Raw genomic sequence first — 19,422 nt, forward strand, 5'->3', positions numbered from 1 at the left:
TTGTCACATGGTCCCTGTACCCATGTGTCTGTAGACTTCCATTAGGAAGACTTTACTAAATATTAAAAAACAGAACAGGCTGGGCGCGGTGGCTCATGCCTGTAATCCCAGCACTTTGGGAGGCTGAGGTGGGTGGATCACTTGAGGTCAGGAGTTCAAGACCGGCCTGGCCAACATGGTGAAACTCCGTCTTGACTAAAAATACAAAAATTATCCGGGAGCAGTGGCAGGCACCTATAATCCCAGCTACTTGGGAGGCTGAGGCAGGACAATCGCTTGAGCCTGGGAGGCAGAGGTTGTAGTGAGCCAAGATCGTACCATTGCACTCCAGCTTGGGTGACAGCAGGAGACTCTGTCTCAAAATAATAATAACAATAATAAACATTAAAAAAATAAAAGAACATTAGAAATCCATTCCAGAAACCTACTGGAACTTCAGAGTTTTTACAGATGACATTTGAGAGAGCTTTCTTGAGTTTGTCAAATGAACAATTTCAAGAAGTCTCCACATACTCTTATCTACCATACAATGGATCAGTAGTCAAAATTATGGCCAAGATAGGTAATAAAGTAAAATGCACTGTATTGTCTACTGACAATGCGACAAGTTAAAAGTAGCTTTTAATAAAAGGTCTTACTGTTTGTGGGATCTTAAAGCACTATTTTTAGTTTGCAGCTAAGACATGAGTATTTCAGACAGACTTTGTGAATGTGTGCATAAGTTTAAGCATGAGACAGTCGTGAGTTATCCTAATAGACTGTGTCTCTTTAGAATCTTTGTTCCTTAGTCTTATGGGAAGGGTGTCTCATGTCTCCTGTATGTTCTATATGTTCCTGTATATTCATGTCTGTGGGAGCAGAAAGCCAGAAGCTGTGACCATAGACCCTTCCAGGGAGACTGCACAGGAGCCTGTTGAGGAATGCAAAAGGACTCCTTAGAGGTGACAAGGCAGTTTGACAAAGGCAGATGGGCTTCATCACAGACTGAGGTATGTGAAAAATAGACCTCACGGCCAGGTGCAGTGGCTAACACCTGTAATCCCAGCACTTTGGGAGGCCAAGGCGGGCAGATCACCTGAGGTCAGGAGTTCGAGACCAGCCTGGCCAACATGGCAAAACCCCATCTCTACTAAAATTACAAAGAATTAGCTGGACACCTGTAGTCCCAGCTACTTGGGAGGCTGTGGCAGGAGAATTGTTTGAACCCAGTAGGCGGAGGTTGCAGTGAGCCGAGATCATGCCACTGCACTGTAGCCTGGGTGACAGAGCAAGACTCCATCTCAATTAAAAAAAAAAAAAAATAGACCTCAGACCTCATATATTCCTCCTCAGGCTGCTAGGAGGATGTAAAAAAAGCCTCTAACAAGAGTGCTTTCACTTTTGGAATTGAGAAAGGTAAATTTTCCAAGGACTGTAAAGCTACTCTTGTCTCCTATATTGATATTTTTCTCTGAAAAAATAAATGTCTTTTTGCATTATTTAAATAGCACATAATTAAATACTAAGGGCTCTCTGTTGCTTGTACCCAAAGCAATGCCCAGTGAGGTGTGGAGGCCCAGAGGGCTGTAGGGAAGCATCGCCTCCCAGAGCAGGAGAGAGGAAAAACAATAGACAGAGACAGACAGGGACCCAGGGCAGGAGGAAGAGAAAGGAAGTGTTTAACATTCAGAATTTGTCCACAGCCGATAATTTATTGGAACTCATCTGTAACAAGGCCTGGCACTGATTTATAAGTTGATTTGAAAAATAAATAAAAGTGATAGAAACCTGCATTTGGTTTTAATGATAGACTGTTGCAGCGTGAAAAGTAAGGATATGAAACATTGCAAGGAAATTAGATATTATGCCCTGAAGACAATTGCAGCTACCAGCCCATTAATTGTTAGATATTTATTATTAAAAATTTCTTTTCATGAGTGACTGCAGAATATTTGCGCTACTCAAGCTGTTGGGTTCTGACATGAATGAAGTGTGAGGAGCTCATTTGTTTCTGTGTGTTTGTGTGTGTGTGTGTGTGTGTGTAAAACTGACAAGCCAGCTGACCAAAATAGGTGATAGATCTCTTTACAGCAAAAACACAAACATAGAGGGGCTGCCTTTTAACTCAGAACAGAACAAGGAGTCTTGGGGCACTTGTCATTTCTAAAGCTGTTATTAAATAATAATTTCATAAATAATAAAAATAATTTTTAACCTAGGTGTCAACCCCAGGTATAGGCACAAGTTAGATCTTTCTACATTAGAACACAAGTCAAAAATCCCTGGCTGGGCCAGGTGTGGTGGCTCACGCCTGTAATCCCAGCACTTTGAGAGGCTGAGGTGGGAGGATCACTTGAATCCAGGAGTTCGAGACCAGCCTGGCCAACATGGCGAAATGCTGTCTCTACAAATAATAACACCACCAAATTAGACAGGAGTGGTGGCCCATGCCTGTGGGCCCAGCTCCTTGGGAGGCTGAGGCGGAAGGATCGCAGGAGCCCAGGAAGTCCAGGCTTCAGTGAGCCATGATTGTGCCATTGTACTCCAGCCTGAGTGACAGAATGAGACCCTGTCTCAAAAAAAAAAAAAAAAAAAAAAAAAAGTCACTGGCAATAGCACCCCAGAGAGATGGAAATTATGAATACTAAAAGCAATTTTGTTATCTCACCAGTATTTAATGTATCGTGTTGAATTTTGGTCTGGAAAGATCCAGGATTGCCACTTGAACACCTCATGGTTTAAATTATAATACACAATGGTGCACCCAAAACAGGGGTATCCCCCCTCCAAGTTATGGCATGTCTAAACTGCTTTCTTAAAAAATAGGTAATACATTTGTTTTCTCGTTGAGCGAAAAAAGAGAGTGGGTCTTTGGTTAACTGGAAATCACTTGTTATTACAGGCTAATATTGTAAATGTTTTTCATTTCCTTTTTATTTTATATTTGAAACTTAATATTTATGTTTCCTTTATTTGCCAGATATTTGTAGGATGAGGCTGTATTTGGACAGATTTTTATTTATTTAAATATACCATTTAATGGTCCAGATACATATATTTTTTTGAAATCAGAAGGCACTTTACAGCCAATCTTAATTCATGATTCACTCTTAGGGCTCTTTTCCATTAACTTTTCTACTGTGCCATTTTTCTGAAGCACACAGAAAACTGTTTTACAGTGGAGAGGACCAGCATAGTAAAGATAAAGATGGCATTATTCACATAAATAGCATATTTTAAAAACAGCTTCTGTGAGTTGCAGTGCAAGTTAATAAATTTAACTTGCCATTATTTAATATGTAATAAAATGCAGTCTAAAAACTACAATCTGGGTGGTCCATGTGCCACAATGCCCAGCTTTGCCATCAAGGAATTTACAAATGCTATTCCTACATACTTGGTGCTGCTGATGGCTTTTTTTCTCCAGAGTGCTAAATTCTATGGTAAACCATCGAAGACCTGAGCAAATGCTTGAACTCAAATTTGGGCTAGACTGTGAGCTTCCTGAGGGTAGAGACTGTGTCTATATCCATCTTTGTGGCTTCTGAGGTCAGCCTGGTGCCAATCACTTTATGAATGATGGGTAGGTTAGGTTACTTCCTAAAGCCTTCATTGTTCAGGTCTTAGAAAATCAATCCGCAAGCATTTGTTGCATCCCTCCTCTTCTTTTTCCACTAAGGAGTATGGTATTTCAGATATTGATGCACAGAGTTCCCCTGTTGGTTGAGAACCAGGCTTGTATCCGGAATGGATAACATAATATCAGTGGTGCACACACATATGCACATACGAAAGCAGGCAGGCAGGAGTTTGCTGATCTCTGTTGTACCCAGCCCCACCATGGTTGATTTCAAGCTACTAATAATTGTGGCTTACCAAATTAATAAAAATTTAACTATCAGTTCTTGCCAACTGGTAAAAGGGGGCTCCAGTAGGATGTTCATAGGTTCATTTGTTTTTTTAAAAAATGTGCACTCTCAAACACATTTTTAAAGACTGTCAAGAGGAGGTCTGGACCACAGTGTTTCTCCATGGATTTGACTAACATCTGCCCACTGTCTCCCTCTCCATTCACTTGGAGCTCCAGGCTGTACTCTTCACATCTTCCCTTCCTACAAATCACTCACCTGTCATTTCTTTAAGACAATGCAGAAATGCTCAACTCCAACCCTCTCCACCTTCAGTTTTCCTTATGTTGCCTTTCCCTCCTTCTCTCCTCTCCCCTGTCTTGTAGGAAGAAGTGACTGCTTTCCAACAACCCCTCCACCACCACTGATACTCATCTTGTCCCCACTTTCCCTGAGACCTGCTCCATCATCTGTCTCACCTCTTACTTCAAGTATTCCTTTTCGTCAACAATTTCCCTATTTCCTTTCAGACTTCAAGCCAACACAGATATTCCCACAAACAAATATTATTTATTTTGTTTTTAAAAAACTTACCTTCTCCTTCAAGCTATCATCACTTCATGCTTGTTGACTCTTCACCATTCCTTAGTTGCCTTGAAATCTGGCTCAAATCACCCAAAAAACCGACATAATCACCAAGTCAAATGGGTTTTCTCATCCTTCCTTCAAATACTTCTCACATGCTGAGCACGGCCTGGTTTTCCTTGTACCTTTTTATTTCACCTTCAACCAAACTCCCCAAACTTTGGTCTCACTCACAGCTTTGCCCTCAGATCTCCTCAGCCCACACTTCCTTGACAATCACGTCTGTGTGCATGGTTCTAAATTTTTATGTCTAGCCCCAGCAGCTCAGTCTTGTCATAACCCAGACCAGATGCCACCTCATTCCCTAACCAAGTCATCCTTTTCATAGCTCCCTAACCACCTGTGCTAGAACTCTTGGAAGAAAATATTCCAGTGGTGTGCTGGTAAATACCCACCACCCCAAAGCCCTGATTTACAGTATTTGCTGCTTTCCATAGTGTAAATCAGAGGTTGGTCAACTTTTTCTGTAAAGAACTAGATAGTAAATATTCTAGGCTTTCAGGTTCCAGGCTTTCAGGCCACATGGTCTCTGTTTCAAGTACAACTCAACTGCTGTTGTTAGTGAAAGCAGCCACAGACAATGCCTAAATGCATAAGCATGGCTGTGTTCCAATACAATGTTATCTATGGACCTGAAAGTTGAAATTCATTTAATTTTGTCATATGTCCCAAAAAAATCTTCTAAATTTTTTTCAATTATTTAAGAATGTAAAGACCATTCTGACCGTGCAGCCACACAAAAGCAGGCAGGCAGGAGTTTGCTGATGTCTGTTATACCCAGCCCCACCATGGTTGATTTTAAGCCACTAATAATTGTGGCTCACTAAATTAATAAAAATTTAACTGTCAGCTCTTGCCAACTGGTAAAAGGGGGCTCCAGTAAGATGTTCATAAGTTCATTTGTGTTTTTTTTTTAAATGTGCACTCTCAAACACATTTTTAAAGACTGTCAAGAGGAGGTCTAGACTACAGTGTTTCTCAATGGATCTGACAAACATCTGGAACAAGGGTCTTCCTGAAAAGCATTTCTCAGGAACACTGTTTGGAGGATTCTGTCTTGGTATTCTAATTGCTCAACAGGTTCTTCTTGACCACTGCAAAGATAAACCCAATTCACCAAGAGAGTGCTATTGCAGTAGAGAAAGAGTTTAATTATCACAAGGCAGCTAAACAGAAGGATGGGAGTTACTACTTAAATCTGACTCCCTGACAATTTAGGAGACTAGGGTTTTTTCAAGGACAATTTAGCAGGCAGGGGGCTAGGGAATAGGGAATGCTGATTGGTTGGGTTAGAGATGACATCATAGGAGATCAAAGCTGTCTTCTTACTATTTTCAGTTCCTGAGTAGGATCACAAGACCAATTGAGCCAATTTACCAAACCAGGTGGTGCCAGCTGGTCATCAGAATGCATGGTCTAAAAAATATCTCAAACACCAATCTTAAATTTTACAATAGTGATGTTATCTATAAGAGCAACTGGGGAGGTTACAAATCTTGTGACTTCTGGCTACATGGCTCCTGAACCATAATTCTAACCTTGTAGCTAATTTCTTAGTTTTACAAAAGCAGTTTTGGTCGTTCAGCAAGGAGGGGGTTAGTTTTGGGAAGAAGCTGTTACTATCTTTATTTCAAGGTTAAACTAAATTCCTCCCATAGTTAGCTTGGCATATGCCCAGGAACGAACAAGGAGTGCTTGGAGGTTAGAAGAAAGATGGAGTCAGTTAGGTCAGATTCCTTTCACTGTCCTAACTTTTCTATGTCAGATTTATCTCACTGTCATAATTTTTGCAAAGGCAGTTTCACCATTCGTGTAGATTCCCCACTTTTCCTTCCTTTCATATATAAGCAGGTGCCAAGGCCTGTCATATCTATCCTTTCATACTGAGGGTAGAAGATGAGCCCTGGAGGGAGCTGGGGGCCAGATACCCTGCCTAATGTCCTAGCCTGGCTGGACCATTCCTAATTCTCTGCCCTCCCTAGGATCTCTACCAAGGAACTGACTTGTTTCTTCTCCCTAACCTGAATTGACCAGCTTATGCCTGTCTTCCTAGAGTCAGTGGCACCATCAATGACACCCCCTTTCACTCTTAAAAGCATGTGGGTTTGGATGATAAGGTATACTATTTACCTTTACCCTCTTTCACTCCTATCTGCCAAAATCTTCTCATTCATGAGCTACCTGCATATAAAGCCTCTTCTGATCCTTTTGACTGGCTATGATCTATCCCTTTCCAAAATCCCATTGACTTTCTCCTTTCCTCTCTTAGGCTCCCAGTTAGAGTTATTTATAGACCCTTTTATTTCTTGTTATGTTTTTAAGCACAGAGACTGTGCTATATTAGATGCCACCAAAGTGCCAAGAACAATGCCTTGCTCAGAAGTAAATAACAACTATGGGTTGAATAATAAATAACTGACCAACTAAAAGTTCAAAGGGAAGATGTATCATCAGTGTAAGGATTTTGAGACCCATGAGTTTGAGCAGAAAGTCAGCATTCTCTGCCATCTCCTTTCTTCATCAAAATTTTACACAATGATGATTTTTTCTCCCAAATTGTTAAGTGGAGGAATTATGTAAGAGTTTACAAACTACAAAGAACAAAAGTATTTATTTAGCTAGTTGATTCACAACAGTGTTTTCTAAGATGCGTTCCTTGGAACACTAGTTGAGCATGATATTAGTGGAGTATTTATTAAAACAAGATTATCTGGCCAGTTAAAGAAATGCTGACTTAGAGCTCAACAGAGTTTTTAGTGTATATGTGTTTTAATAGTGGGACTCTCAGAACTTTTAATAAACAAATGTGCATGGCAAATCTCTAAAGAGGGGCTATGATATCTAACATTTTCCAAATTTAATTGATCATGGACGCCTCTTCTGAATCTTCCCACTCCCTTTTTCTGTGGAGCCTATCTTACGACAACTAGGGAAATAGTAATTTAGAAAGTAGATTTACAGTTAGTTATAAGAGTATTTTCAATATATTTGTTTTCCAAGGTAGTTCTGACCATGAGTTGGTAATGGATCTTAAAATCTTCTTAAGCCATTTTCTTCAATGTTGGTTTCTTTTTTTTTTGTTTGTTTCATTGGTTTATTTTTTGAGACAGGTCTTGCTCTGTCACCCAGGTGGGCATGCAGTGGCACAAACATGGCTCACTGTATCCTTGACCTTCTGGGCTCAAGTTATCCTTACACCTTAGCCTCCCAACTAGCTGTGACAACAGGCACACACCACCATGCCTGGATAATTTATTTTAAATTTTTTGTAGGGACACAGTCTCACCATGTTGCCCAGGCTGGTCTTGAACTCCCGGGCTCAACTGATCCTCCAGCCTCAGCCTCTTAAAGTGCTGGGATTACAGGTGTGAGCCACTGTGCCTGGCCCAGTTTCCTAGTTGAAGCTTCTTGATAAGCATGAACAGGTGGTACTTCATTCCTGCCTTTGACACATAAAGCCTGGAAGACTGAACTCAGCCTGAACTCAGGGCCCCAAGCTGGATGATTCAGCCTCCATCCTCTGCTTTTTATTACTACTGTTGCCCAGAGCTTCATAACCTCATGCTGAATTCTTTTGCTTTCAACCTCTCTTCCTCCTCTCGCCCATCCTACATATGCTCCCACAGCCAGCCTCCCCAAACCACACCTTGGTCAATAAACCTCACTGGTCTTCCTCCTATAGAGTAATTGCCAGCTTATTTACCTGGACATCTGGGTGCTGCAGAACCGCATGGAGTACTGATATATTTAATTCCATTAAGCACATTAAGAATAATATCTGTAGGAGGAGAATTTTCTATTGCATGTAATATACAAATCACAGACATGAGCACATCTCTCTTAAGAACATGTTGTCAAACTAAGCACAGCTGGCTGCTTCCAAATTTTTTTTTTTTCCTGGAAATTTCCTGCCTCTTGAATTTTCATTTTAGTTAATGTGTTAAATTTTTAAAGAAAATGTTATGGCTGAAAACTTTTAATTGAGACAACTCCATCAACTTAATTTATTTGTTTTTCTATAAATTGGGAAAGTATCACTACTGTTTGATTTTCACAAGATGATACAAGCTAACTCACGATTTGTGACAATACCGCAGAGCCAAGTCCAAACTGGTAGCCTGTTCCTATCATATTCTTTTAAAACACACCCTTCCACTACTCTGCCCTGCCTGGGCCTTGCTACTCAATACCTTGCTACTCAGTACCTTGCTACTCAGGGTGTGGTCACAGACGAGCAGCATCAATATCGCATAAACAGCTGACTCAAAATGCTGATTCTCAGGCCCTGCTCCAAACCTAAGGAACAAGAATCTGCATTTGAATAAGATCCCCAGATGATGTGTTTGCACACTAAGTCTTAAGGGCACTGGTGAGAGGCAAGCAACTCAAATATCAGTTTTCCAATTTGTAAAGAAGAATCTCTTTCTCATAGAACTGTTGTATGGATTAAGTAAAACAATGTCCTCTGGTAACTGAAGCATTTTGCTGATTGGAGCTATATCACGCTGGTTCACTCACTGTCCCTGCAAACCCATGCACCTTTACGCATCTGAACCTTCCGGCTGCCTGGAACATTTCCTTCCTTTCCCTCTAAGTATTTGAATTACACCTGTCTGTCTTGGGCTGAATTGTGTCCCCACAAGAGATTCATATGTTAAAGTACCAACCCGCAGTACCAGAGTGTGAGTGTATTTGGAGACAGGATCACTAAAGAGATAATTAAGGTTAAATGAGGTCATTATGGTGAGCCCTAATCCACTACGACTGTGTCCCTATAAGAAGAGGAGATGAGAACACAGACCCAGAGGGATGACCACGTGAGGACACAGAGAGAAGATGCCATCTCCAAGCAAAGGAGAGAGACCTCAGGAAACACCAACCCTGCCCATACCTGGCGCTCAGACTTCTGAACTCCAAAACTGTGAAGGGATACATTTCCTGCAGTTAACGCCCTCTCCCCCTGACCCTGTCTGGGGTACAGTAGTCCCCCTTATCTGCCACTTCACTTTCCTTGGTGGTCAACCATGGTCCAGAAATATTAAATGGAAACTTCCAGATATAAATAATATCTGAGTCTTAAATTGCACACTGTTCTGTGTAGCATGTCACAATCTGCCACCGTTCCTCTCCTGCCTGGGATGTCAATTTCCCTTTGTCCTCGGTCTCCATGCCATTGATGCTACCCTCTTGTTAGTCACTTGGGGGCCATCTAGGTGATCAGATAAAAAAAACAGCACATATAAGATTCGATATTATCCTTGGTTTTGACATCCACTGGGGGTCTTGGAACGCATCTCCCTGGCATAGAGGGGTACTGCTGACTTTTATTAGGGCAGCCCTAGCAAACTGCCACATTGTCTTCCCTTGTTCCAGCTCAAGTGCTCCATTCTCCACCCTCCTGGATCCGCCTGCCCAGTGCTGCATGACTGCAGTGGGTGGGTTTTTACTGAAATTGACACACATACATGCCATACATCTTCAAATATGTATTATTATTCTGGAGGCCGGGAAAATTCTATTCAATGCCTACCCTATCCGCCTGTGAATATCAGTGAATCAATATATACTTGTTGATTGATTGGTTGAAAGAAGAGTACAACTCAGGACTTCATATTCCCAGTCAAGGCTGCCAGCTAGTGTTATGGAGATACTTCTGCCTCTAGATAAGCAAAGCAGATTTTGCATTCAGCCTGCATTGAACATATATTGGCACTGGTCTCATGATATATTACAGATGTTCTGCATATAAGTTTAATTTGCAGTATCCCAAACTGTGGGAATAAATGAATTGTAATACCTTGCCTTTGAATTTGCTTTGAAAATTTTTAACTCCTTATCGTATTCGACCTCCCAGCTCTACTCCAATGTGAAATAAGAAAATATGTTATTGTTTCTACACGAAAGAGAAAAGCTGAGGTTCAGAAAGGTCAAGAGGCTGACATGGTGACTATAGTTAGTAACAATGGATTGCTCTCTTAGAAATTGCTAAGAGAGTAGATTTAAATGTTCTGACCACAGAAAATGCTAAGTATGTGAAGTAATGCATTTGTGAATTAGCTGGACTTAGCCATTCCACAATGTATACATACATATTTCAAAATGTCATGTTGTACATGACAAATATATGCAATTTTAATTTGTCAATTAAAAAACCAGAAAGGTCAAGAGGCTTAGGCAAGGACACTAGCTAGCTAGTAGAGTCTTACATGGCAAATAGGAGGCTCCTGGAGCTCGGATAGTAAACCAGACCTGCGATGATGTCGTCAATGAGTGGTCTTCATAGAAGAGAGAAGAAAAGGCCCTTCTCCACCCCTGTAAAAAAAGGAAAACCCAGAGCTTGCATATGAACAAGCCAGAAACCTTATTTTTCAGTTCTCTATACAGCAAATTCTTAGATTTAAAACCCAAAATTGAAAGCAATCTCCATAGAATTTCTCTGGGGAGAAATGACCTACTTCAGCTTATATTCCTCCCTGTAGTTGCTCTGAGCCTTGGGAATTACCTTGTCCATGTATTTTCATTCAGAATGAATGCTTTAATATATTTCTTTAATCATCTGTTGCATCAGAGAATATTGTTTCATGCATATTAAAGACTTGAGCATGTAATAGAACAGTGTTCTGACTAATAAATGCGCTCAAAGCATGTCACTAGTCTTATTGCTTTTCTTAGCTTCAGGATAGATGTGTTTTATTTGGAAAATAATGATGATGATGATGATGATGATAGTGCTTCTACTAAACAAAGGGAATTATTTTATTTTAAAATGGTGTCATGACCCTGTACAGGTCATTATTCTTTTGAAGGAGTCAACCTTTTGCCTTATTTCCAAAGTGTTTTATTCCCCATTCAGGCAAATTAATCAATGAGTATTAGGAACTTTCTACATGCCTGGCATAAGACTGTGCAGAAGTACAAAGACGCGCTTTCTATCTAGAAAATCTCCCAGTCTGATTTGGCTATAAACGACCTTCAGAAAATACATAAAGGTACAACTCACTTGCTCTGGGAAAAGAGAGAAGGGAAAGGGGTTTATAGAGAGATAAAGGTTGAATGAGATTTTTATTAAAAAGAAAGATTGGGATGCTTTGACAAAAGGATTTGAGGCAAGAAGGAAAAATATAAATGAAGGCACATTATTGGTATGCGTTCCATAAACATGCACCATTCCACTCATCTTCATCACTTAGATGAAAGACACAGTCCCTGTTCTAGAGTTAAAGGTCACACATACAGTGCAACAAATACCATGCTAGAGCTAAACATGGCGTGCTAATTGATCTCAGAGGAAGGCTGTATGACACAGTGGAGGAAAAATAAGAGGACAACAAAAAGCGTATGCACCTAAGAGGAATCTTAAAACAAGAAGAGATTAGCCGGAGCAAGTAGGAGAGAAGGCCATTCTGTGCAGAGGGAATCATTTGGTGAGGGTGCGGAGGAAAGAGAAGAGACACACTTCTCCAGTGCCTCAGTTTGGCTGGAGGGAGGTTTGTGTGCCAGGGGACAGTGAGTGATGAGGTTGGAGACACAGGCAGGGGTGAGGCTGGGGAGAAGTTGGCAAATCATACTAAGGAATTCTGATTTTACTCTGAAAGCAACATGGAATGAATATCACACTCAAAGAACAGCAAGAAGGAAGAGGGTCTGGTAGGAGCACAGGCTTCCGTGGAGGAAAATAAAAGGGGTGGAGGGTGAGGGGAGGTAAGGGAAGGCTTTACTTGTCTTTCATGAGAAGTTTGGATTTGACTGGAGAGGTAATGCGACGTCAGTGTAGGTTTGTGTTCTTGTTCTGGTTTTGTGTGTGTGTGTGAGAGAGAGACTCATGTTGGCGTGAGTCTCACATACATGATGATATGCAGTCAAAATAATCACACCAGATTGTGTGAATGGGGGCAAAGTCATACTCTCTGATTTAGCAAACCTCAGTAAATGACGACAGGCAGAAAATTAAGGTTATGCCCTTAATGAGCTCAGTGAATGACAATCTTTCTCAAATAATGGGTTTTGTCCCAATTTCTGATGTGTTTAAATTCCTTATATAAAATAACTTGTACTAAAGTAAATCTGAACATTGTAACTGGTATTTAAAAAAGTTTTTTAAGGCTCTACTTGCAGATTAAAAAATCTTAGTTGCTTTAAACTGGCACTATAACTGAGAAAAGTCGGTGAACATTGTCTTCCTTTCTGGATTTCAATCAATCAAGAATATTTGGATGGTTTTTAACAATAAGGTAATAGAAAATGGAAATGTACAAGAGAGACTAGGAATGGAATATTTCATTGTGACCCTACAGCATGATTCTGAAAATAAATTCAGACCATCTTGCCATTCAGTTTACCAGCCTGCCTTAAAGCTTTTCTATACAAATGCCTTGGGGCTGGATAATGTAACTAGTGGCAAATTTCTTTATTACTTCAGGATTTACTGGTGAAAATGAAATATACTGTTTTAGAGATTTTATACATTACAGGAATAAGTACATAAATTTTGTCCATATGGATCTTCTTACAACATAGGAGTGGGGTCTGAATATGATGAATATGATGAAAGATGAGACATTAGAATCTCTTTAACAGGCTTATGAAACAGAAAACTTATTTTCAGGGTATCTTAATGATTAAGGTAAAATGAAAAATAATCTAAACTGCCTAAAAAGTGTATATAATGTAAAATTTATAGAACTTTTTAAAAACATAGTACTTAAGAATTTAGAAAAAGCATGGCTGGGCGCGGTGGCTCACACCTGTAATCCCAGCACTTTGGGAGGCTGAGGCAGGTGGATAGCTTGAGGCCAGGAGTTCGAAACCAATCTGGCCAACATCGTGTAACCCTGTCTCCACTAAAAATACAAAAACCGGCGTGGTGATGCATGCCTGTAATCTCAGCTACTCAGGAGGCTGAGGCATGAGAATCGCTGGAACTCAGGAAGTAGTGGAGGTTGCAGTGAGCTGAGATCACACCACTGCACTCCAGCCTTGTGACAGAGCAAGACTCGGTCACAGAAGAAAAGAATTTAGAAAAAGCAGTTGAGATGTCACAATATTTGATGAAATCTCCAAAGAAATGGTTGGAAAAAATAATACAAAAGGTGGAGGCATAGGAAAGTGTTAGTAAATGGTATTTCTGAAATAAATACAAGAGGTAAACAAACATGTTCAATTTGTTCTAGGTTGTTAGAAAAATCTGGCAATAAGTGTTATGGTGGAAGGAAGCACATGCAAATATAGATATTACACTCTAATAATGCTGATACTGGAGAACAATGATAAACTTTAAAAGATACATAATATCAGTTCTGGAGATACGTTTGTTATCTCTCTCATTAGAGGCGCCTTGCATGTGAGTTTAGAAAACATTTTTACAATACACTGCACAGTCCTGCTCATTGTATCAGTCTGCTCGGGTTGCCATAATGGAATACTGTGGTGGCTAAAGCCTGAGTGGCTAAACCAAAAGACATTTATTTTTTCACAGTTCTGGAGGATGGAAGTCCAAGATCAAGGTGCCAGGGTTTGTTTCTGGGAGCGCTCTCTTCCTGGGATACCTTCTTGTTGGATCTTCACATGGGCTTTCCTCTGTGTGCATGTGGGGAGGGAGAAAGCTCTCTGATGTCTCTTTCTCTTCTTACAAGGACACCAATCCTATCAAATTAAGTCCATGTCCTTATGACCTCATTTAACCTTTATCACCTTCTCCCAGGCCCCACCTATCTCTAGGTAGTAGGAGTTAAGGCTTCAGCATATAAATTTTGCCGGTGAGGTATGGGGGGAACCATTCAGTTCATTCACTCATCAATGTCAACTCTTTTATTAAAAGTCTAAGACATTTTCTGCTGCTGCTGTATTTAAGCCTAAATATTTTTAGTCACATAAATCCTTACACCAGGTATCACTTGTAAACCCCAGGTGCATTTATAAAACTATCAGCAACACAGAAATAGTCTTTGGAGATAAAGTAGCATTCTAATAAAGCAGTGGATATGAAATCTAAGCTGGGTCTCCCAGACAGAGAAGTGTAGTAAAGGAGAGAGATACAGCTAGACAGATGTGGGAATCAGAAGCAAGGCGAGAGCTGAGGAAACCCTGTTCAGACTTGTTTCTTCAGGAAGAACAACAGACTTGGCATTGAAAAGCTCACTTTTGTTATTTTTTCTGTCTAGAGCTTTTAAGTGGGAAAATGTGTTTCACAGAAGGCAGCTCAGCTGAGAATCAGAAATCCCAGGCCAGTCCTGCCAGTAACTCAGAGTGAGACCTAGACAGTTTGCATAATCTCCAGAGCCCTCAATTTCCTCTTCTATAAAGTGAGGTATAGATCACTATAAGACTGCATTTTAACAGTCTGATTTCTATGACTCTAGGACTTACTTCTGAAGAATGTATACACTGGTTCCAATGTTTCTAGAACACTTCTGTATAGCACATGAAAACCTTCCCCTCCGCAATGCAGGTAGCTCTGTAATGCCAACGCTTATGCACAACTTTATTAAACTCTCAAGTACAATCTGGAAACCACTACAATCTGAGAAGTAGTGAAGAAGAAAAACGTAGTATAAAATCCAAGTAAGTGGCCTTATTTCCATGGTGCCATTATGTAGTTAGCTTGTTTATTTAGAAGTAGTTTAGTTTTAATTACCCCAATACTGTTTCTGTAATGCTCATGTTAAAAAGGATAGACTAAATTCAAGCTTTATGCGTTCAGGATAGAATGTTTCCTTTACCAGCATTAGAGTTTTATTTAGCAAATGCTGTTTTTAGTTTATTAGACAATTCAAAATATGTCCACTTACATGGGACATGCCATATTGTTGTCACAGACAGACTTCATATCACTATATGGCTATCATTCATACTTTAGAGGAGAGATTCCAAATATGGCATCCATTTATGGCAGGTGTTAATCAAATTGCATGCCTTAGTGAATCTTTCTCAGAGAATCCTTTTCTTTCTCTGAAGATCATTTACCATAGCCCTGATCAGTCAATATTATCAATGGGTGGTTCCTTAATACGAGTAAGACCAATTCTCCTATTCTGAGCTTCTTGGTGAGTTGGACATCTGTGTGACTTCTGGGGTCACGTAGACTTAAAAGCTGGAGTCTCATTTTGGGACATTCTTGATTGAAAGGGAGCAGAGAAAGCTGCTCTGCAGGAAAGAAAACAAGAGGGAAGCAAGAAGCACTCATAGGAACAGAAGGAACACAGGATCTTCCTGGAATCCTGATTGCTGTCTTTGTCTTTCTTCTGGTCCCCTGGGAGGCCAATCTGCAATCACTGCTCTTAGATTCTTCTAAGAGCTACCGCAATGCCCTGGTAATAAATTTGCCTCCCACCTCGCTCACCCCCCACCAGCACCCACCAAAACTACTTAAAGGTGACTTTGTAGCACTTGTACTCAACAATCCCTTTATCACCATTCTTCATCTTGGCAGACCACCCTAGAATTTAACCAAATTTTTATTACATTTTTTTTTCCAGCCAGTGTCTTTTTATTTGTCCCTCCCCAAAGCAATACTATATAGTATGCTCATTATTATGATAATCTGGCCAAGTGTGGCCATAGACTGAATTTTAGTGAGCTTCTAACCCCAGTTAGTAATGTGGCACAATTTCCAACAAATATGTGCCACTGGCTAAAAAGGAGGGGCTGAGTTTTAGAACACATATATCACTACAAATCTATCACCAGAAATCCAACTGGAAATGCCTAATGAATATAGGTTGTAGTGTCAGTACAAGAAATGAATTATGTTACTTGCCATATCTGCCTTATTTATTAAATAATTGATTCCCACAAATGCTTAACAGCGATTCCCAAACCTCAACAAAGACAGAACTACCGAAGGAAGCTTTTTAAATATAAATTCCTAGGCCTATCCCAGGAACTATGAAATAAGAACCTGTGGGAGGTGGGGTCTGGGAATCTATTTATTTGTACATTTATGATTCTCCAGGCCATTTTGAAGATCAATCATGTTGAAAGACCACTGTTCTAGTATATATAATGTCCAGGAGGAAACTTGTAACTGAAATTCAAACTCCAATCAATATAGAAAAATCAGTTGTATTTCTACATACCAGCAATGAACAATCGGAAATTAAAATTTCAAAAAGTACAATCTATAATAGCCTTCAAAACATGAAATCTAACAACATGTGCAAGATATATATGCTGGAATATTGTTGAATCTGTATATTCAACAATATATTGATGAAAGAAATCAAAGACCTAAATAAATGAATATTTATACAATATTCATGGATTGGCAAATTTAATATAAAGATGTCAATTCTCATTAATCTATAATCATATATAGAGAGATCTATAATTTCAACTCCATCCCAAGCAAAATATCAGACGCAATTTTTAAAAAGAAATTGACAAGCTGATTCTAAATTGTATAAGACAAAGGAACTAGAATACCCTAAACAATCTTGAAAAAGCAGAAAAGGGAAGGACTTACATTACCTGATTTTAAGACTTATTATAAAGCTACAATAACCAGACAGTGCAGTGATGGCAAAATGACAGACACAGAGATGAATGAAACAGAGTAGAGAGTTCAGAAGTAGACCCATGCATGAAGAGTCAGTTGATTTTTACAAAAATGCAGGGACAATTTAGTGAGAAAGGAATGTTTTTGAAACAAATGATGCTGGGACAATTGAATATCCATATGCAAAATAATGAACTTTGACCCATACTTCACATTATATGGAAACATTAACTCAAAAAGTATAATAGACCTAAATGTAAAAGTTAAATAATTTCTAAATTATTTGATGATTAGATTTGTCTTCTAAAAAACAATTCTAGAAGAAAACATAGAAGAAAAATTTCATGGTCTTGGGTAAAAATATTTCTTGGAGATGATAAAAATCATGATCTACAAAAGAAAAACATGATAAACTAGACTACATCAAAATTAAAATTAAAAGCTTCTGCTTTTTGAAGAACATGCTTATGAAAAATGAAAAGCCATACACTGGGAGAAAATATTTGGAAAACATTTGTAAAAATATTTGCAAAATATGTATCTGATTAAAAAAAACTTGCATGCAGAATATATCAAGAATACCTAAAAATCAATAATGAGGAAACAACTCAGTTAACAAAGAGGTAAGGCTTTGAACAAAGACTTTACCAAAAAAGATATACAGATGGACAATAAACACATGAAAAATACTCAACATCATATTTATTAGGGAAATGCATATGAAAACAACAATGAGATGATACCATTGTATACCTATCAGAATGGCTAAGATATAAAAACTTTCTAATATCAAGTGTTGGTAAGGGTGCTGAGCAACTGGAACCCTCACACATGGTTGAAGGGAATGCCACTCAGGAAAACAGTTTGGAAGCTTCTGATAAAGTGAAACGACATGAAAATCCCACTCCTAGGTATTTAAGGGAAATGAAACATGTTCACATAAAAACCTATTTATAAATGTTTATAGCAACTTTATTTGTAATCACCAAAATTGGAAACACCCCAAATGTTCATCAACAGGCAAAATGATAAACTGCAATACATTCGTACAATGAAATACTACTCAGCAATGAAAAGGGACATGCCACTGATACATGATGTGATATGGATGAATTTCAAATGCCTTATGCTAAATGAAAGAAGCCAGGCTCAAAAGGCCGGACACACTCTTTGATTCTATTGTATATGACATTCTGGAAAATGCAAAACTACAGAAGCAGAAACCATATCATTGGTTTCCAGGAGGTGATTGGATAGAAAGGTTGATTACAAAGGGACAAGGATCTTACAGTACTCAGTCCTTTGTAGTGATGAGGCTATATGTTATACTGCTGTGTGTGTTTGTCAAAGTCCATAGAATTTTATGTGAAAAAGAGTGATTTTACTAAATTATGCCTATATCTCAATAAACCTGTCTAAAAACAAAAACACAATAAAAAGCAAAGTTCCAGTTTGGTGTGTCAAGGGATATGTACTTTGCTTTCAGGTTGATGATCCTTTCTAACAATCAAATTCTTTTTCCCCCTTGCAAATGACTAAGGTAACAAATGGTCTGCCAGTGTCCCCTAACGTGGAAATCCGAGAGGACAGTATGCTATGTGCCACTCCATTTGCTGTTGTGATGGGCTTTAGACATCTACTATTATTTATTACACAGGTTTAGGATATAATGTGGAGGTCACCTTCCAGCTGCAGTGAGATATTAACAGACTGGGACTGATGGTGGAGAGGAAGACCATTGTTACGTTTCTGCTATATATCAGAAGGCCTGTTTATGTTTTGTTTGTATATGTTTCTGTAAACATTCTGTAAACATGTTGAAGTAAACATTCAACAATCCTATAGATAATGATTTTGGGGAAATTTCAATTAAAAAAATCTAGGATCTAACTAAAATGCTAAGTTGCACACCAATTATTATACTTAAAATGGGCATAGTTAAGGGTTTCTCAGCCATTTGGCCTCTGTATACATTTGCAACAGAATCTTCACAAAGAGGGAGGAACGTCTATGATCTCGGGGGCACCTGTGTGCTGCCTCGAATCAGGTATTATGCTAAAAGAAAATACTAGCTAATCTCCGGAATGACATCAAACTTTCCAATATTTGGAAGTATGTGATGAATACAAAAGAGTTGAGGAATACAAATTGAATTATTAAAAAGTTATATTCAACACATTTAATTTCCAGAATTTGCCATCTCCTAATAGGACCTCAGAGACGTTAAATGATTTGTCCCCAACTGGTAAGTGACAGGAATATTTTAAACTCAGGTCTTCTGACTTTAAGGCGAGTGCAGATTATATTGCTTTACTTTTTCTCTGAAAAGTTCACAAGTGTATAAGCCATGATGGTGTGGTAAATCACACCAGGAGATGGCAGCAGTATTTCTTCTCTAGACTCTAGTGCTGAGAAGTTGAATACAACAATCTTTAAATTAATTCTTACTTGGCATTC

The 19,422-nt window shown here is 39.1% G+C and overlaps 1 protein-coding gene across 3 annotated transcripts in view; it reads right to left on the reverse strand.

The window, feature by feature from the left end:
- SLC35B3 (solute carrier family 35 member B3) overlaps nucleotides 1-19,422 on the reverse strand; it is a 93,970-nt gene that overhangs the window by 26,092 nt on the left and 48,456 nt on the right. Inside the window, exon 12 of one of the 3 annotated variants that reach the window (XR_008680456.1) lies at nucleotides 10,679-10,784. The exons of the other annotated variants lie outside the window; for them this stretch is intronic. The gene's annotated coding sequence lies outside the window, so the exon portion shown is untranslated. The remainder of the gene's footprint in view (nucleotides 1-10,678; nucleotides 10,785-19,422) is intronic. 3 annotated transcript variants of the gene reach the window in all.

The sequence above is a fragment of the Gorilla gorilla genome, chromosome 5 (genome assembly GCF_029281585.2).
Source record: "Gorilla gorilla gorilla isolate KB3781 chromosome 5, NHGRI_mGorGor1-v2.1_pri, whole genome shotgun sequence".
In the NCBI taxonomy this organism is placed as follows: Eukaryota; Metazoa; Chordata; class Mammalia; order Primates; family Hominidae; genus Gorilla; species Gorilla gorilla.